At 39.3% G+C, this 19675-nt stretch overlaps 1 protein-coding gene across 2 annotated transcripts in view; it reads right to left on the bottom strand.

The window, feature by feature from the left end:
* The window catches only part of mapre2 (microtubule-associated protein, RP/EB family, member 2), a 129528-nt gene extending 110372 nt beyond the window's left edge, over positions 1 to 19156 (bottom strand). The window contains exon 1 of one of the 2 annotated variants that reach the window (XM_028803492.2): positions 19066 to 19156. The gene's annotated coding sequence lies outside the window, so the exon portion shown is untranslated. Of the gene's footprint in view, positions 1 to 18678; positions 18994 to 19065 lie in introns of those variants that run through there. The other variant, XM_028803493.2, reaches the window with a different exon arrangement.
* Between the last annotated feature and the right edge of the window lie 519 nt (positions 19157 to 19675).

The following is a 19675-nucleotide window of genomic DNA, read 5'->3' as shown; positions in this document are numbered from 1 at the left end:
GCTATAATTGTAAATATTAAAATTTAGTATTATTTGGTTAACAAGGTCCTCTTTTACTCAACAGTAACATGTGATCCAATGACATTCTTTTCAAAAACAAAACATTATTTTGAGTTATTGTGTATATGCATTATGCATTTCTTCAATGTGTGTTATTTAGGACAGCTACAGTACTTTAAGCTAATCACACTTTTACATCATTTACTCCAGGGAACAATATTATTTACTTCCTAGTTTAAGGCGATCATGGAGGCATAGGCAAAACCCTAGGGGACAGCCAACATTTATGACAGCTAATAAAAGTCAGATATAAACCAATACAATATGACTTGCTTGCTTTAATTATAGCCTTGCTGAACAACCCACAAAACCCTGTGTTATTTATAAGAGCATTATTATTATGGTGTAGAGTACTGTCTTAATTTCATGTGCTAATTACTTGCTCTACTGTAACATATAAACCAAACAGACTAAATTAAGTGTAAATAAAGTAAAAGATAAATGGAAAGGTAAAAGAGAAATTTATAAATTAGTTCTTTGTTTATTTGCTATCTAGAACGATACATAGTAAAAGGCTTTAGGCAGTACATTACACAAGCACTACAGATTCTACAGGGTGATGCAGTTTCTTAGAAGATAAATCACAAAGGAGAGTGAAGTACACAGAAATAACCAAAGATTAAGTGCATTGGGAATATGCCCTCCATAATGATTGGGACAAAAACACATTTTTCCTTGATTTACCCCTCTGCTCCACAGTTTCAAATTACAAATCAAACGTGATTAAAGTGCAAATTGCAGACTTTCATTTGCAGGTATTTATACATGTTTTGGTCTGAGCATGCACAAATTACAACACTTTTTATACATGGCCCCCCCATTTTGCAGGCACCATAACTAGTGTGTGATTACTCAGGTGTGTTTTTTGCTTCATTACTGCAGGCACAAGATGCCTAGACTTGCTTCTACTTACAGACTACCTTTGGAGTCTGTAGTTGCCATAGTTTAACATGAAGACAAGCGCTGTGCCAATTAAAGTCAAAGAAGCCATTATGAGGCTGAAAAACAAGAATAAAACCATTCGAGACATCTGTAAAACCTTAGGATTACCTAAATCAAATGTCTCGAATATCAATACCATCAGTGATTGCAAAGGGAGTGGTAGGCCAAGGAAGGACCTCCACCGACAGAAATATCCTCACTATGGGAAAGAAAAATCCCCAAACACCTGTTCAACAGATCAGAAACAGTCTTCAGGAGGCAGATGTGAATGTATCAGAGATGACTATCTGCAGAAGACTTCATGAACAGAAACTCAAAGGCCACTATACAAGATGCAAACCACTGGTTAGCCACAAAAACAGAATGACCAAATTACAATTTATGAAAAAGAACAAAAAGGTCTGCAGAGTTCTGGAAAAAGGTCTCAAGGAAACACAAGACAAAGATGAACCTGTATCAGAGTGACGGCAAGAGCAAAATGTGGAGACGAAAAGGAACTGCCCAAGATCCAAAGCATACCATCACATCCGTTAAATATGGTGGTGGAAGTGTTATGGCTTGGGCATGCTTAGCTGTCACAGGTACTAGCACACTTCTCTTCATTGACAATATAACTGCTGATGGCAGTTGCACAATGAATTCTATGGTGTATACAAACATCTTATCTGCTCAAGTTCCAGTAAATGCCTCCAAATTCATTGGACAGTGCTTCATCCTACAAGATAAGATAATAATCCCAAATATATCTATAAATAATTGAAAATTCTTGAATAATCAGGCCAATCATCCAATTTAAATATAATTGAGCATGTCTTCCATATGCTGAAGAGAAATCTTTAGGGGTAATGTGGGTAATATCCCCATGGTAATGTCTATGACTCGATGACTTCAAGTAGTAATTGGAAGCAAGGGACATGCAACAAAGTAATAAATATGGCTGCTTTAATGTACCTACCATTGCTATGTCCTAAACATTATGGTACTCTGAAATTAAGCAAAAGGACACCTTTAAGTGGCTAACTAGAAAGATTGCAATAGGCAAGCTTTTGAGGCAACTCATACATCTTGCCTAAAGTAGGGACCCGAGTTGCCTTGAAAGCTTGTCTATTGCAATCTTTCTAGTTAGCCACTTAAAGGTGTCCTTTTGCTTAACTTCTTACCATATCCAAAATGGCTAACACGGAACAACACCCTAGTACCCTGAAATGTAAATTCTACATGGTGTGACCAAAATGTATGCAAATACCCTTAACTAAAAGTCTGCAATATGCTCTTTAATATCATCTGATTTGTAATTTTAAACTGTGGAACTTTGGAGCAGAGAGGTAAATCAAGTAAAAAATGTGCCTCTGTGCCAAACATTATGGAGGGCACTGTATATTCACATTAGATGTCTAGATAATTTCAAAGTTTTACATTCATTCACTTTGTCCAAAATAATTATTATAATTAAAAATTGCTGATAATGTTAATAGTGACATAGTACAGTACATGCTTTATGTGAAGTAGTTAAAATTATTTTTATACTAAAAAACAAGTGAATGTCTAAGGAATCCGGTTTTTGCTTTATTTTGAATTTTATGTTAAGCTAATGAAAGTGAATAAATAAAACTGGGGGGGGGGGGGGTTTAAAAAAAAAAAACAAAACACACTTTTCTGTAGTCAACATTCCCTTTATATAAAAAAAAAACCTTGTGTGCTCTCTGCTGAAATGGCCGTAAAATGCCATACCCAATAATATCAGATCCTCCTTTAAAAGTTACCCAGTATTTTGCAGACTTGTCATCATCAGTGGTGAGAATGACAATAACATACCATATACTTCCTATAGAATCTGTATAAAAATAATTACATACAATAACTCAGCAGAAGAGTTTATTGAAACTGCATGCCCGACAATTATCATTATACAGAAATTTCAAATATTAAATTATTAATAACTAGACAAAAAGCCCGTTTCGACAACGTAAGATGAAACAGGCATGAGTTTGTCTCAGCAGTGTATGAAGAACAAATGATAAGTAAGAAATAAATAAGAAAGTGACGTAAGTAATGATAAGTAACTAAGAGGTCTGGGATATGTATGACTTTATCACGGCGAAAAATACTGTACACTTAAAAAATACATGCTATGACAACGTTGTTTGTTTGTATACTGGAGGCCTGTCAGTATGCAACTAAAGTTGTAAAATCTCACTGTAGACTACATTTTCCAGGCCTATAGTATAATATTGAATGATGAATGTTCCAGTAAAATATGGAATAGTAATAAGTATAAGCACCACAAACCTGATATAGGTGTATTGAATGAATGCGTAATTGAATCAGAATGCGTAATTAGGCCTCGAGCTGTAGTCGAAATCGCCTTTCAGGCCTCTAGAGCTTTAATCGAAGTCGCCTTTTTCTTTGAATGTTTGCGGCCGTTGGCACCAAGTTGCGAGAATAAGCAGATTTAAAAGGGCGAGGATGCAAGGGGCATTAAAATCAGTCCAAATGGTGTGGTGAACATTCAGTGCTTGGTGCGAATAGGCCAGCAGCATTTTATTTTACTCAGATCTCAGCAGCAGTGTACGACAATGCGTACCGCGCCACCTGTGGAGATTTGTATGCGGCTTAGAATGTGTACCTCGCTTCGCACACATCAACATCTGCGGACGACGGTAGTGCAAGGATCGTGATGGCTGTGGAGTCGTTCCTGCCGCTGAAAGTGCTTAACAATAACATGTTCTTATGTATTATTTTGAGTGTGAGGGTTGGCTATAATTGGGGCTAATATCCTACGCCTAGGCGGAAGGATTTGGGATTTCAGAATAATAATCCTGAAATGCGTAGGCTAAATCAGCCGCCTGCCACAATGTTGGGGTTGGATTTCGGTCTCGTAAGGTGTTTCGGGCAGCTGCGCAGAAAGCGACTGCGCATTCGGCTTCGGACGTGCGCAGAAGACGACTGCGCATCCACCACCTGCTGCGATGTTGGGGTTGGATTTCGGTCTCTTAAGGTTTTTCGGGCAGCTGCACAGAAGGCGACTGCGCATTCGGCTTCGGACGGACGTGAGTGAGTGAGTGAGTGAGTGAGGAGGCAGGCGAATTATGTATTAAGATTCTAATGTTAATGTATCATTTAATACCATCATGGAACACTTTGACATCAGTTTCTTTTCCGATTTTCTTTCCAGGATTATCAGTTTTTCAACAGCACACTGCACAGGTACGAGTTGGATTCTGTTTTTGTTTTTCTGTTGGAGGTATATCTCTCTATTATAAAAAAAATCTTGGGATATCATATCATGGGAGATGAGACGTGATCTTCTCGGAAGACACTTTGACGTCTCACAAGACAAGGCAGTGAGACAAAAGGACAGCTGCTGTGACAAGCAGAACACGCAGCTCAGCGGCAGCAGGCAGCAAGCCAGCAGCTGATTCAACCGCATCTCCTTAGCATGTGTTCAGCCACCCCCTTCACAATGTGAGCAGCAGAGACGTGAAGTGGCTAGCGCGTAGCATGCCCTGGGCTGGGGTTTGGTGAGTGGTCAAGCGAAACAGTCAGGGGGCAAAACCCCCTATTAATCAATAAAATGTCTACCTATATGATGCACTGGCTTGATCCACAACGTGCTGGGTTGACCGCATCTCTTTAGTGGTAGTGTGGACGGTGGAAATGCAGCAATGATTTGTTCTCCAAGCTGGCATTTAAAGTTTGGATGAGATAGTTTTGCCAGCTTTTTGTTTGTATAACACAAATGCATTCCAAATGTACTGTTCCACCAGTTGACAAAATATCTTTTTGTATTATTTCTTTTGTTGCCTCCAAATAACGGAATAGAAAGTCAATCAGTGATCCACACGATTTATGCCGCCCATTGTGCTATTGTAGTCAACCATAGCATAAGGCGTCCAACCTGCTTGTTGCCTTTTGCCTGTACAGGGACTGTAGCTGAATTATATACAGTGCTAAGACGACAAACATCATTCTTGTCTTTCATTTTCAGCGCAGGCACTTTACCCTTTCGACAAGCTACTACTGCACCTCGCTGTAATTTAGCTCTGCCAAAATCTTCAGGTATACCACGACGGTTAGGGCGCGCTGTTCCATATGCGTCAGTCTTTCTTTGCAGCACAATGTCAAATAGCTCTGCCAAAGTATAAAAATTGTCCATAGTTACACAGTAACTTTGATACCGCAGAGCATCTATCAAAGTCAGCATCGATGACGTAACAACACCATCATGATTATATTTTGGATCAAACATTGTCCCTTTCCCTGTATACAAAACCAAATTCCTAATGATTCTCGGTTGTAATGCTTATGCAAGACGCATCTGTACAGTTGCCCAAATGAGACTTGGGACTAACGCTTTTAGCATGGTTTTCGAGTCTAACGCTAAGGAGGCTACTCAGCCAACTAGGCTTTTCCTTTGTTTTAAGCATCGCTTAACCTTGCTTTAATGGAAAAAAGAACAAGACCTTTCTATTCTTGTTTAGAAAGTTTAAAATGTACCCCCAGACTGACCGGATACTAGCCAATAAACACCCCACAGCACTGCACCTCTCTAAATTTAATTTTTTTTTTCATTCTTCACATGTCATCTTGTTTGCCACAAGACTCATTTCTCTCCAAGTGCTGCAGGTCAAGGAATAAACACATTAATTTGAGACACAGACTTGGTTGGTATGAAGAACATATTCAAAGAACAATTATTTAGCATCTGAAAAAAATATTGAATTATTTAAATACTCTCTTCAATTGCTTTTTCCTTCATTTCTGTTACAGTATTCTTCTAGCAATGACAAATATTCTTCTTGCCATCCATTTCTTGAACTACATATACTGTATATTTCATAATAAGTTATCTGTGTGACTAGAGATGCTAGATCATGCAGCAAATGTGCATGTCCTGCAAGGATTACTACTCGCTTGCTCAAGAATCACTAAAGCTCTTGTATTCTAGAGCTTTTTAAAACTCTGTATCCCCTGCATCTTTGAAAATAACACAATTCAGTTTACTTCAATAAAGAAAAAAAAAAAATAGAAAAATACTATACTACATAGTCAAACACATTATCAGGTCAGGTCAGGTTGGAGAGCATTCACTGGTAGCACCCACCACATGACGAAACAACTTGGGATCCTGGTTGGTAACCCCCTAGTCAGACATGCGGTCCAGTCCCACCCTCCCGAAATGACCATCTAATTGCAGCAGCCAGGTGTTATATGGGCATCCCCTTAGCCTGGTCCAGCCTCTCAGGTCCTCAACAGAGTCATATTGCGTGACATAGCTATAGTACCATAACGGACTCTCCCTCAAAATGCAGGCAATGTGCCTAAATTCAGAACTCTATAAGCAACCACTCATTTGACACAAGGTCAAACCAGCAGTCCCCAGGGATTCTCCGAAGAGACACAGTACCAAAGGAGACTAGTCTTTGTCTCAGATTACTGGAGAGCATCCATGTCTCCCAACCATATAGCAAAACAGGGAGCACCAAGACTCTAAAGACTTGCACATTCGTCCTTTTGCACAGAAATCAGGAGCGTCACCCACCCCTTTCCAGTAACCTCACGACCCTCTGCTATGCTCTCCCAATCGGCCTACTGACTTCATAGGAAGAGTCACCAGACACATGAATGTTGCTGCCGAGTTAAGTAAATTTCTCGACAAGGTCAACACTCTCTCCACAGACAGGCACACTGCTGATGACTGTGCCCAAGAGGGCATCAGCACATCCCTCTATTATAAAAAAAAAAAAAACCCTGGGACAAAATGACTAGGGAGACAAGACGTGATCTTCACGTGAAGATCACGGAAGACACTTAAAAGACCTGCGAGACAAAAGAGATTGACCCAGGACCGTCTCGCGGGGACGTACAACATGAGATTCTTGCAAGACACGCCCTACTTACAACCAATATCAAATAAGACCACGGGCAGCAAAACACAGATCCAGGGCTCCCAGTGCATGTAAAGCGTGGAAAGCATACGAAAGCAGGAAAATACAAAAGTATTGTAGCGTCCCTTCCAGGTTGAAGCCTTTTTTTTTCTGGAGTCTCACGGACCTCATTTAAAAGATTCAGCATGTTGGGACTCGAAAGATTCCAAATATTGTTTTTAAAGAAGTTCTGAAATAAAAGTGAAACTAATGAAATAGTAACAATTCAAAGAAAAAAAAAAAATCTTAAAAGTGTGTGTGTATCTGGAAAACCAAACACGGGGGTTGGCGAGTGAAGCGAGCAGGGGGCAAAGCCCCCTAGTTATTTAATAAAGTAATTCTATTTGTGCTTACTCATAATACTTAATTGTTTCTGACCTATAAACAAATTTAGCATAATGCAAAACAAAAACCCCTTAGTAACTCAGTCAACCAATGAACCAAATTAGACTAGACAAACACAAGGTTGACTGCTGTCAGACCTAGTGAATCTAAACATCACTTAAATAGTACCTTTCTAACAATGTGGAATTGGCTAAAAGGTCTCAAGAAGCAGTGCTCTATGCCTTGATAACAAGAAATTCTAGAAGATTTGAGAAAAAACGTTACTGAAATATATCATTCTTGAAAGGTTTGTAGAGCAATGTCTGAAACTCTAGAAGTCCAGCGAACCACCGTGAGACCTATCACCTTCAAACAGAGAAAACTTGGAACAGTAGTAAATCTGCCCTGGAGTGGCCAGCCTAGCAAAACGTATCTGGAAAGTCATAAAAGAACCCACAAGAACATCTAAGGAACAGCAGGCCTCACCCAGCTCGATTATGTAAGGGTTCATGATTCCACCATTTGAAAGACGCAGGGCAAAAGCGGCAACTATGGGAGAGTTGCAAGGTGAAAAATCAATGTTTTATTTAACATGAAAGCTCGCCTAACATTTGACAAAAAAACACCTTTATTATCCTCAAAATGTTTGGGATAATATTCTGTAGACCGATGACTCAAAAGTGGAACTTTTACATCTGGTGTAAAGCTAACTCAGCATTTCAGAATAAGATCATCATGCCCAAAGTCAAACATGGTAGTGGTAGTGTGATGGTGTGGGGATACTTTGCTGCTTTAGGGCCTGGGTGACTTGCCATAGAAACCATGAATTCAGCCCTCTATCAGATAGTACAGAAGGAGATTGTCCAGTCATCAGTCCATGATCAAAAGCTCAAGAGCAATTGGATTATGCAACAGAACAATAATCCAAAGCACATGAGTATGTCTACCTCTAAATGACAAGATTAAGGTTCTGGAAAGACCTAGTCAAAGTCCTGACTTGAACACCATTGAGATATTGTGGCAGGGCCTTAAATGAGCACCTCAAAGTTGAAAACCTTCCAATGTGGCTGAATTAAAACAAGTCTGTAGAGAAAAGTGGGTCAAAATTTCTCCATAGCAATATCAAAGACTGATCTCCTACTAATTTAATTTCACTTGTTGTTGCTAAAGGTGGAACAACCAAATATTAAGTTTAGAGTGGCAATTACTTCTTCACATGGGTGATATGAATGTTGGTGAACGTTTTTCTTTCAGTATATCAAATGATCATTTAAAAAACAGTGTATTGTGATTACTCAGGTTGTCTTTTGTATAATTTGTTTTGTTGGAGGAGATCAGAAACAATTATGTGTTACAAATAAAAATTGAGGAAATCATGAAAGGGGTAAATACATTTCCACAACACTGCAAATTAGAAAGTTTTACATTTCCCCTCCCATCATTTTCTCTCCATAGGTTTCATTTGTTTACACTAAATATTACATGCCACTTCTGATTTTTTTTATTTTGTCCACACACGTCAAAAAATCTACTTTCTCCAAGGATATCAGATAATCCTCCTAATTCAGTTTAATCAGAAAATGTAATTAACTTGATGGTTAGTAGTTTATCTAAACAATCCAGCGCCTGTTACAACAGGACTGCTAATTTCTGCCAGTTTTTAATTATGAAACTTATCAAAAGTGAATAAAGGACTAAAGCAATGGCAAATTCAAACAAATATCTTCACAACAATGTCTATGCATTTCCTTTCTGGAGAAAAATTTTACTCTTGCTTCTGAGACATCTCATCAAATAATTACCTTTAATCCCAAAAAATAACAGTAAATGATCTTAATGGTTTTGGTAATTTCCAGTATAGCAGGATCTTCCCTTCCTATGTATACTGACACCTCTCTTTCGGACATTTTCTTTTGGATCTTGTATTTTATTATCATTTCCACTGATTTTGTGGGAATGTAATGACCATTACACCATTTAAGAAATGTATTTAAGGATGTGCAGAACAAATAGAATGGATATGTGGCTGTAATTACTGGATGGTTTACCATGACCTGAAAACACTGTACGTACTGGCAAAGTAGGGACCCTTCAATAGTGACCTACAGTATGTATTTTGCTCATATGCCATTTATAGGATTCACTCCATATATTTCCATTTACATATTACCTTTCATTTGGAGCAAACAAATGAAGCATTAATTGTTGGTTCAACCTTCAATACTAAAATAAGAATAAACAAGAGAAAGAATATAGTGCAACTTTAGCACAAAAAAAAAACCAAAACAACAACAAGATTTAACACTAATAATAGTTGTACTTGGGTCCTTCAGTATGTTAAGCAACTGCCACTTGCAGCCACCACTGCTTGAAACTAGCCAATGAATGAATATGCAATTTTGGGACTATATAAAGGTCCCGATGAAGCTGTGGCCTCTTCGCTGCAGCAAATTTAGCAATTTAGTACAACTGTAAAAGTTGTCTATGGGGTTAAGGATAGGAGAAAAGGCATTCCAACCCCAGGGGTGTGAGCAGAGGGCCACATTGCTCCAAAGATAGCAGCATGGAGTCTGTCCCATCACTGAGGTAGACAATGCGTCTGCCAAAAGTTTCAACAGGAGTATGGGTAGCAGATCTAAAACAGTTATCTAGATGGCCTCATCTGATGTACTCTGGAGTTACCACACCTTGGATGGTCATCTGCCCTACCCATCTGCTAACATCTTGCCAAAACTCAGGACAAAATGCAGCAGCTCAATCTCTGGCACATGATTCCCTGCAGTATGTCAAAGGTCCTCTCCTATGCTTCTTGTGACATTTGAGCCATTACAAAATACAAAGAAAACTGACATGGCCAGAGTTTCACATTAAGGCATTTTTATGATCAATTTTTATTGAGGGACAGGACACACACACACAGATCTTAGTGTTTTATTATATAGTAGATCAACATGCCAGAACAACAATCAATCAGTTTGCAAAATAAGCCCAAATGGTGCCCATCTCCCACACACAATGTCTTGTGCCATACCATCAGGAACTGCAACTGCCCCAACTGACCACACCACTATACCTGACAAGTGGAGAGACTGCATCAAAAGCTTCTGTTCATAAAATATTTAAGTTTGGAAGCAGAAGAACCCCATCAATAAATAGAAATGCTAGATAATCAATTAATGTGTGATACAGGTAACTCCTAAAGAATTAAATTATAAAAAGAATGAAAGTTATTTTATCATTTTAAATCAGGTCTGGCGTCTACCGTCAAGCAGCAAGGAGATGTTTAGAAGCTTCTGTTCCCAAACAGAAGAATTTACACTGGTGACCACAGGTCACAAAACCAGAAAGTTCTAGGTATATACAGTGTCTTTAAAAAGTATTCATAACATAGGAAGTTTTTACATTATTATACTGTACAATATTAAATTACAGTGGATTTAATTTTGGCTTTTTTCCATGCTGAACAACAGAAAGTCTTTAAAGTAAAAGTGAAAACAAATCCCTGTGAAGAGGTTTAGATTAGTTACAAATATAAAACACAAAATGGCTGATCATACAAGTATTCACCCCCTTTAACATGACACACTTAAATTATCCCTGGTATAGCCAATTTGTTTTTAGAAGGCACAGAATTAGTTCAGTGGAGTTCAGCTGTCTGTAATCAAGGAGATTCAATTGACTGTTGTATAAATACACCTTATCTGGAAGGTCCAACTTGTGGTGAGTCAGTATTATTGCCTAACATACACAATAAATATAAAGAAATATGCCAAACAACTCCTCGAAAAGGTCATTGAACAGGACAAGTCAGGGAATGGATACAAGAAAATACCCAAGGCACTAAATATCTCTTGGAGTCCAGTTAAATCAATCATTAAGAAGTGGAAAGAGTATGGCAGAGCTGTAAATATTCCTAGAATAGGCTGTCCACAAATACTGACTGATCATGCAAGAACAAGACGACGACAAGTGAAGAGGTCACCAAAAGACCTATGAGAACTCTGATTAAGTTGCACGTTGCAGGGGCTAAGACTGGAGAGACTGTGCAGAAAACTGCATCCCAGGCGCTTTACCAGTTTCAACTTTATGTGCCACTGTTCCAGCAGGTCCTGGATTGATTCTAAGGTTAAAATGAATACATCAAAACATGGAAAAATTCTGGAAGAAAAACAAATGTAGTCTGCAAGAAACCCGAGCTTGGGAGATAATTTGTTTGCAACAAGACAATGATGCCAAGCATAAAGCCAAGCATACACAGGAATGGATAAAAGTAACAATATTGGAGTGTCCGAGTCAGAGTCCACATTTCAGTCCAATGGAGAATGTGTAGCTGGACTTGGGAAAAGGCTATTTATTCACAATCTCCATGCAACCTGACAGAGGTTGAGAAGTTTTTCTAAGAAGAATGAAGAAACATCACATTGTCCAAATGTACAAAATTGATAAGAGATCTGTGCACACAGACTCAAGGCTGTCAGCTCGTAAAGGTTCATCTACTAAATACTGACTGGGTAAAATTACTTTATTTTGTGTTTTATTATATTTGCAATACTTTGTAGAGATCATTTTCACTTTGACATTAATGTGCCTTTTCCTGCTGATCAATGTCAAAAAACCAAAACTAATATGTACTATAAGAATATGAAATGCAGGTAGGGATAAAAACTGATAAAACTGGAGAGAGAGGGAGTGTGCAAGATGCATCATCTACAAAAATATCTTAATTGTTGCTTTAACAACGTGCAAGCTGAAAATAAAGTATGTCACTCACTTTGCAAAAAACAATCAAAAGCAACCTGAATGTCCACGCATTCACTGTCTCGTGTAACCTAACAGGACAGACTGCTGCGAGTGTGCAAAGTGAGTGCATAGGCATGCATCGTCAGCGATTACAGAGCCACGTAGGTGTCAGGCAAGAAAATAAAAACTGTTGGAATGAATTACGCAAAAAACATATTATTTTTATTTCTATAAGTAGTATATCAGGCAAATTTTATTTTGCAGGCTGTCTTAGTTGGAGGTCCTCGATTCCGATGCATTTTTTTTTCTTTCATTATTTAAAACACTCGCACAGATCCCCACCACCTCGCCCCACGCCATCCTGCCACGACTCATGTATAAAGTATGTACAATAATGACAATGTTAAACCAATAATGAAGCGGAACAGAGATGCTTTGCCCATAAATCCCAACCTTTCTATACATCTGAAATGACTACGTTTGGTTGAAAAAAGTATTTTAGCAGCTATTAAAAAAAAAAAAAAATACACAGGAATTCTGAGAAGGCGAGTCTCTGCGTACTGCCACTGAAAAAGAGATCAACAGCTACTTGATGATACCTGAGGTGGACAGTTATGTAAATCCACTTAAGGGGTGGAAAGCACATTTCCCCAAATTGGGGGAACTTGAAAAAAGTACCCGTGCATCCCTGCCTCAAGCAGCCCTTCTGAGAGGGCTTTCAGAAGCTGAGGAAATGTTGTAAAATGTAACTGTGCTGCTCTGAAGCCACATGCTGTGGACAGACTGGTGTTTCTGTCACACAACTTGAAGATTCCTCAATAGCATTTTTAAATTGTTTTATTTTTTCTGATATCTTTGTGCAAAATTGGACAGAACTTGAAATAAGTAAGTTGTTTAAAATTGTACAGATTTGGGCTTTTTGTATCTTTGTGTAATATATGTTCTCTGTAGTTAATAAACGGCTCTAATCCGCATCTGGCCCAACTACCTCTTCTACTGAAGTCTGTGAGAAATTCTTCCACTTTTTCCGTAACAAAATTAAAGATTTAAATAATTCAACTAACATAAATACATCATCTGTTTATATCTCTCCATTTTCCCACTCCATCCAGCTCCTTCTCTAAGTTCTCACCAGTCACTTCTGCGTTTGTTAATAACCTGCTTTGTAAGATGAGGCCGACTACTAGTGTACTGGACCCCATCCCCAGCACACTACTTAAATCCTGCCTTCATACCATAATCCCGACTATTACAACAATAATAAACTCATCCCTTGACACTGGCTCTGTGCCGCTCACTTTTAAAACCGCTTCTGTAACCCCAATGTTAAAAAAGTCTGGTCTTGATGCTGATAATCTTAACAATTTCCGGCCTATTTCCCACTTATCTTTTCAGTCAAAAGTTCTTGAGCGTGTTATAGCTTCCCAACTCCCAAACTACTTAACTTCTAATAATCTGATGGAACCCTTTCAGTCTGGTTTCAGGGCGCAGCACAGCTGTGAAACTGCTCTGCTACGGGTAACAAATGATTTGCTTATGGCAGCAGACTCTGGACAAACCAGCATATTAATTCTATTAGACCGCAGTGCAGCACTTGAAACTGTCAGACATGACATTCTACTGTCCAGAATGGAGAACATGCTGGGTATCTCTGGCACTGCCTTCCAATGGTTCAAGTCCTATCTGACTGTTAGGCAAGAGTTTGTTAGTCTTGGCAACAGCAGGTCCAGCTCAGCGCCAGTCACACAAGGAGTTCCTCAGGGCTCTGTCCTCAGCCCTCTGCTTTTCTGTATTTATATGCCTCCTTTGGCCATATTATTCGTAGCTTTGGACTGGGTTATCATTTTTATGCAGATGACACTCAACTCTATTTCAATGTTAAAAGTGGAACTTCATCAGAGCTTTCTCAGCTCAAAACTTGCCTCAGTGAAATTAAAACAAGGATGGAGCAGAACTCTTTAAAATTAAATTGCAACAAAACTGAACTCCTGTAAATTGGGACTAAAGTGTAACTTAATAAAATGAGCTCCTTCCCAGTCTATCTTGGCGGTGATCTCATCAGACCTGCCTCTACTGCAAAGAATCTTGGGTGTCATTTTTGATTATTCAGCCCACATAAACCACATTAAGAAACTTTCTTACTTTCACCTCTGTAACATATCCCATGTTCGCTCCTTCCTCTCCTTTTCCAATGCTGAGAAACTCGTCCATGCTTTTATCACATCCTGCATCGATTATTGCAATTCCCTTCTGGCAGGTGCCCCTTCTAATCTTATATCACAGCTCCAGCTTATTCAAAACTCGGACCAGCAGTAGTGAGCACATCACACCCGTCCTGCTCTGCCTTCACTGGCTCTCTGTGTCTTATAGAATCGAATATAAAATCCTACTAATAACCTACAAAGCCTTAAATGACCTTGTGCCAAACTACATCAGTGACCTTCTCCATCACTATGTGCCTGTCTGCCCACTAAGGTCCTCTGATTCTGGTAATCTTGTTGTACTCCACACTAATCTACACTCCATGGGTGACAAGGCCTTCAGCTGTATAGCGCCCAGACTCTAGAATGACCTACCGAAATTAATCAGGTCAGCTGACTCCATGAATTCTTTTAAAAAACAACACAAAACTCATCTGTTCAGGTAGGCTTTTAGCTCTACTTGACTTTATTACCCTTCTTTCAGTTTACCGCTATGTCAAGTTGCTCTTGTAACCTGTGTGTGTGTGTGCGAGACCATCAGTTATGTTGTCTGTTAGACTTTTTTTCTCTGAATTTACTATCTTACTCTTCTTTATTTATTTATCTGGTTTAGTACAACGCTATATACTGTATACCCTGCTGTTCTATCTTAAACTATGAAGGGCCTTGAGCACGGGAAAGGTGCTATATAAATAAAATGTATTGTTATTATTATTATTATATGACAGAACCCGTTTACAAATGCAATAGTTTAAATTTCTTGCGCAGTATTTGACAGAACATTGGATTTTTACACTATAGTACAGTACGTTAGATTTTTGTTTTTGCTTGTATGCTGCACAATTCACCTTACAACAGAGCAGTTTATGTTTATCCAGACTGTTATGTTTACTATTTTATTCCCTTTGCATTCATATTGTGTTTATATTAAGGGTAAGTGTCTGTTTAAAATAGTTGTGTCTGTTTATAATGGTTTCATTGGCATTTTGTGTAAATACTGCACTGTTTGATTTCACTGATAGTTTGACTGGTGATTGTAATGTTTTTGTGTTATTTCACTTCAGTTTTAAGTAAATAAATAAGACCTGTTTTCTTTAACTGTTCATAAATATCATTAGTAAGCTACAATTAATATCCTATTAACAAGACCAAACTAGATCAATAAGACTTTTACAAACATGTTTTAAAAGGATGCAAAATATCATCTAAATATCGTTATTGTCAAACTTCCAGAAAACAGAGATATATTTTTTTGCCAATATCACACACCCCTTGAGGACAAAGACAATACCTGCACAGAATTGTCCCTGAGACATTATGTGGGCAGTAAGAGATAACCTATAAACAAAAGTAAAACTGAGAAAGTTGGTGGTTGGAAATATGAAAATTTGATATTTTTGAAAATGGCATCTCAGCAAAGAGGAGAGGATAATGTGAGATCCCGAGACAAATGAGACCTGCTGTTAAGGAGTTTGTTCAATAGTGTGATCCCTGTTTTTATAGCTAAATATCTCTAAGACAGAGGATATGCTTGCAGATTTTAGGTACTCCCTGCTCTCCACTGTCTCAACATTAATTAAAGGGGAGGCCGTGAACATGGTGGACTAATACAAATACCTAGAGAGTGAGATAATCATTGATAATCGGCTAAAGTTTGATCTTAACACTGCAAAAATCTGTAAGGAGTAGACACAGTTCTAATGTTTCCTGGGGAAACTCAATCGTTTTAAAAATGGAGAAAACCATAGCGGCAATTTTTTCCAAATTATTAAATCTGCGGTTACCTTTGCTTTTATATATTGGTTTGGCAACCAGAATATTACAGATATAAACTATCTTAACAACCATTGTTAATATTAGCAGTAAAATTATTGGTTTAAAGCAGACTTCAGTCACTGAACTGAATTATAAATTGTCAGTTGTTGAGTCTTGGGTTACTTTCTTGTAACAGTGCCTTATATGTTTTGTACTTTCCTGCCATAAATAAATTGCCCTCTGAGATAAAAGTCTACCCAATCTAACCACTGAGAAGTTAGGGGTAGAGGATCATACAAAGCCTTACAGTATATAACAAAGAATGGAGCAGTAAGACAGGCTTTCAGAGACATGAAAGGGTGCAAATAACAGGGAGAGAGAAAGAGAAGATGATAATAGTGCATTTTCAATGGTCACCTGATCAGGCATTATTTCACCAGGATCTTGTTGGGTGAAAGTGCACCTCACAAACCTCCGTGAACTTGCCAAGTAGTAATTCCCTACTCCACCAACTATATTGCTGATCAGTGGGCCAAAACAGACTGAAAACCGTGGTGAATATATTATTATGAATATATATCACACAAGCAGAGACATCTAGCATTTCCATAAGCTGTGTTGCCTTTGGGTCACTGAGTCCGTGAATCTTTCATGCTTTCAACACCATTCTGCACTCCCTGTTAAGGAGTAAGCTCAGAGATGAGTCTATGCTATATCCTGGTTAAAGGACTACCTGTCTGGCAGACCACAGTCTGGGAGGCTCAAAGACTGTGTTCTCAGATATGGTCATGACCAGCCTTGGTGCACGGTCAGGAACAGTCCTGTCCCTTTTCCTCTTCACCCTGTACACCCTCAGATTATAAATATAACACCAGGTCATGCCACTTGCAGAGAATCTCAGGTGATTTTGCACTTATGGGGTGTATTAATAAGGGTGATGAGAAAAAGTATTGGAGTCAGGTGGTAAACTATGTTTCTTGGAACAGAAATAACTGCAACTTAACATCAGCAAAACCAAGGAACTGGCTATTGACTTTTGCCGTAGCAAAGAGTTTCTATGCCTGGTCACTGTTCATGGAGTGGATGCGAAAGTGGAGGTGGCGCATTGCTACAGGGGCTTGAGGATCCACACCAATGACAGAATGGACTGGTCTCATAATACAGAGGAGGTATATACAGCATAAGAAAGGGCTTTTTACATATTTGGTTGATACATTAATCCAACATGACTTACAATATTTGTGATACAATTGGTTACAATTCTTTTGGTTTTGCCAGTTAGGGCTAAATGGTGGCCCTGGTACTGGTATCCTTTACATATTCTACAGTTCTGTGATGGCCAGTGCGATGTTCTAGGCTGTATAGGCTGCTGGGACAGTAACATCACTTCATGTGTGACCCACCAAACCAACAAGCTAATTAAAAAGGCTTGCTCAGTTATGGGAGTCAGTCTCATCACCCTGGAGATGGCGGCGGAAGAGCTAATGGAAACAAAACTGATGGTCATTATGAACCAAGTTGCACATGCAGTATGTCAAACACTACTGGGGCTCCTTTAAGCCCAAGGCAATACAGCTACATAATGCCTCACCACGACTGTAACTACCAAGTCTGTGGTCTTGTTTTTCAGTGGTTCTGATGTATTTGTTGTTTGACCTAACATAATTTTTATTCATTTCTGGAGCTTCTGTAAAAAGCAAAATTTGCCCCGTAAGAAATAAGTTTCCATCTATCTACTCCTGAGTGAAAAGTGCTTGGCTCGAAGAGCAAAGGAACCACGGAGAATGGGACCGGACAAAAAGACAACTGCTCGGCTGTGCTGTTTTTTGGAGAGGGTAAGTCTTATGCCAACTTTTTTAATGGAAGCAAAAAAAGGAATTAGCATATGTTTACATTCTATTTACATTTACATTCTATTTTCAAACGCCTATTTTCAGACAAAACAGAAATATTTGCATAACGACTCTTTTGCTTTTCGGGGTATTTTTTTTTAAACTTTGCACAGGACGCTAAAGCCGGAATGATGCAATTTTGAGTAGTTTTGTCGACGCTGTTCGTTTTCTACCTACAAACGAATAAAAAAATAACAGAACATATTCCCACACCCGAAATGCACACATTCAGAACCACGTCCATATAAAACTTTGATGATTTCCACAAAGCCACGCCTCTTTTCGTGATTAAATGATCACGCCGGAAACGCCTGCAGAAGCCTCGGTCCCCCGAATCACAGCGCGAGTCTTACCTCGGCCCTCCTCTTGAAACGTCAAAGTCAAATCACCAAAAACAAATGGCAGGTGCGCAGCGAGCACTCTGGGCGTTCCCGCTCTGGGCGGCTCCGGCTGGACAGCAGTCTAGCAGCTGGAAACCGGTGACAGCTCAGGTGGAATTTGGCTGCAGTGCGCACGCGTGCTTTTGGAGAATGAGCCGCACGGAAACGCCACGATCACAAATACGGAGCGGGGCGGCTTAACCACATCCAGACCGATAACGCAGAGTGATTTACAAGGAGCTGGTTGTCATCTTTCTTTTCCCCAGTGCAATGACACAGCTGTTCTTTATTTGTAACGTTAACAAGGGAGTGAGAGAGGCGTGTCAAAGAGGAATACCGGTTTACTCTCAAAAAAGACCAACGTATACGGCTCAGTTGCAGCCTCCAACGTTACAATGAGTGTCACGCCAGAAAAAAACAACGCGGGAAGAGATACAAAAATAATAATAACACTCACCTCCTTTTCACTTAAGAGAGAAAGGGACTACTTCTTCACGCCCTCCTTTGCTCGTCTGTTTCAACAAAGCACATGGGTTCCGCTCATATTATTAGATGCTTACGCAACGCGATGTCAGAGCAGTGCTTGTCTAACGTGGACCACTTTCTCCAAATTTGTCTCCTGCTTCCGTCCGATAACAATGCTGTACTTTAACCACAAAATAGCTCGTTGCAAACTCCCTCAGATTTCAAAGAAAGCCCATGCCCAACTTTATTCAACAATAGTGAAGCTTCGCTTGGACAACACGCCACAAGAAAGAGACGGTACCGTGCTACGAGGTCGGCCCCCCGGATCTGCGACATAACGCGAAATTGGATCGTGCATCTTTAAATACACTTGACTCACCCACTCTCTCCTCGCGCTCCGCTTTCCCTGTCAGTCCCTGACACACTACTAGCGGGGCTTCCTTTCTTCATTCGGCACGCCCACCCCGTGGGCCACGTGATCGCCCCACCGCACAGGAGGCGTGGCCAAAAGCTGCGTCGTCACTCTTCGGTGTGTACACAAAAGTGATTCCCATTTCTGGGCCCGGGGGAATCCCTTGTTTGCCGGCTTGTCATTACAGTTAATCCTTTTGAGTTTAGCTGATCTTTCTGTCTTTGTTCTCAGGTTCAGCATTCTCTTGTGACTGTGCTTTATATTTGTGTTAACGTTTTAGTACTGGTAGGTAATGTTCTGCGTCCTGGGGTACTCAGAACTTTATCCACTCTAATAATTGGGTAAGCAATGACACATTAAAAATGCATTTTGAACATATATGTCTGTCTTGTAGTTGTAAAATTTTTATTATGTTGAAAATTATACAGAACTATGCAAATCTTTCTATGTATGATGTTCCTCCACTCCATTTTGTTTTCTGAAACTGCCTGTCTAATTCACTTTTGCAGGAGAGTTGGAGACAATCCTGGCAACAATGGGAATAAGGCAGGAACCAACTATGGATGGGATTAAAGCC

The sequence above is a fragment of the Erpetoichthys calabaricus genome, chromosome 6 (genome assembly GCF_900747795.2).
Source record: "Erpetoichthys calabaricus chromosome 6, fErpCal1.3, whole genome shotgun sequence".
NCBI lineage: Eukaryota > Metazoa > Chordata > Cladistia > Polypteriformes > Polypteridae > Erpetoichthys > Erpetoichthys calabaricus.
The sequence above is the reverse complement of the archived record's forward strand: the minus strand, read 5'-3'. Positions and strand labels throughout refer to the sequence as shown.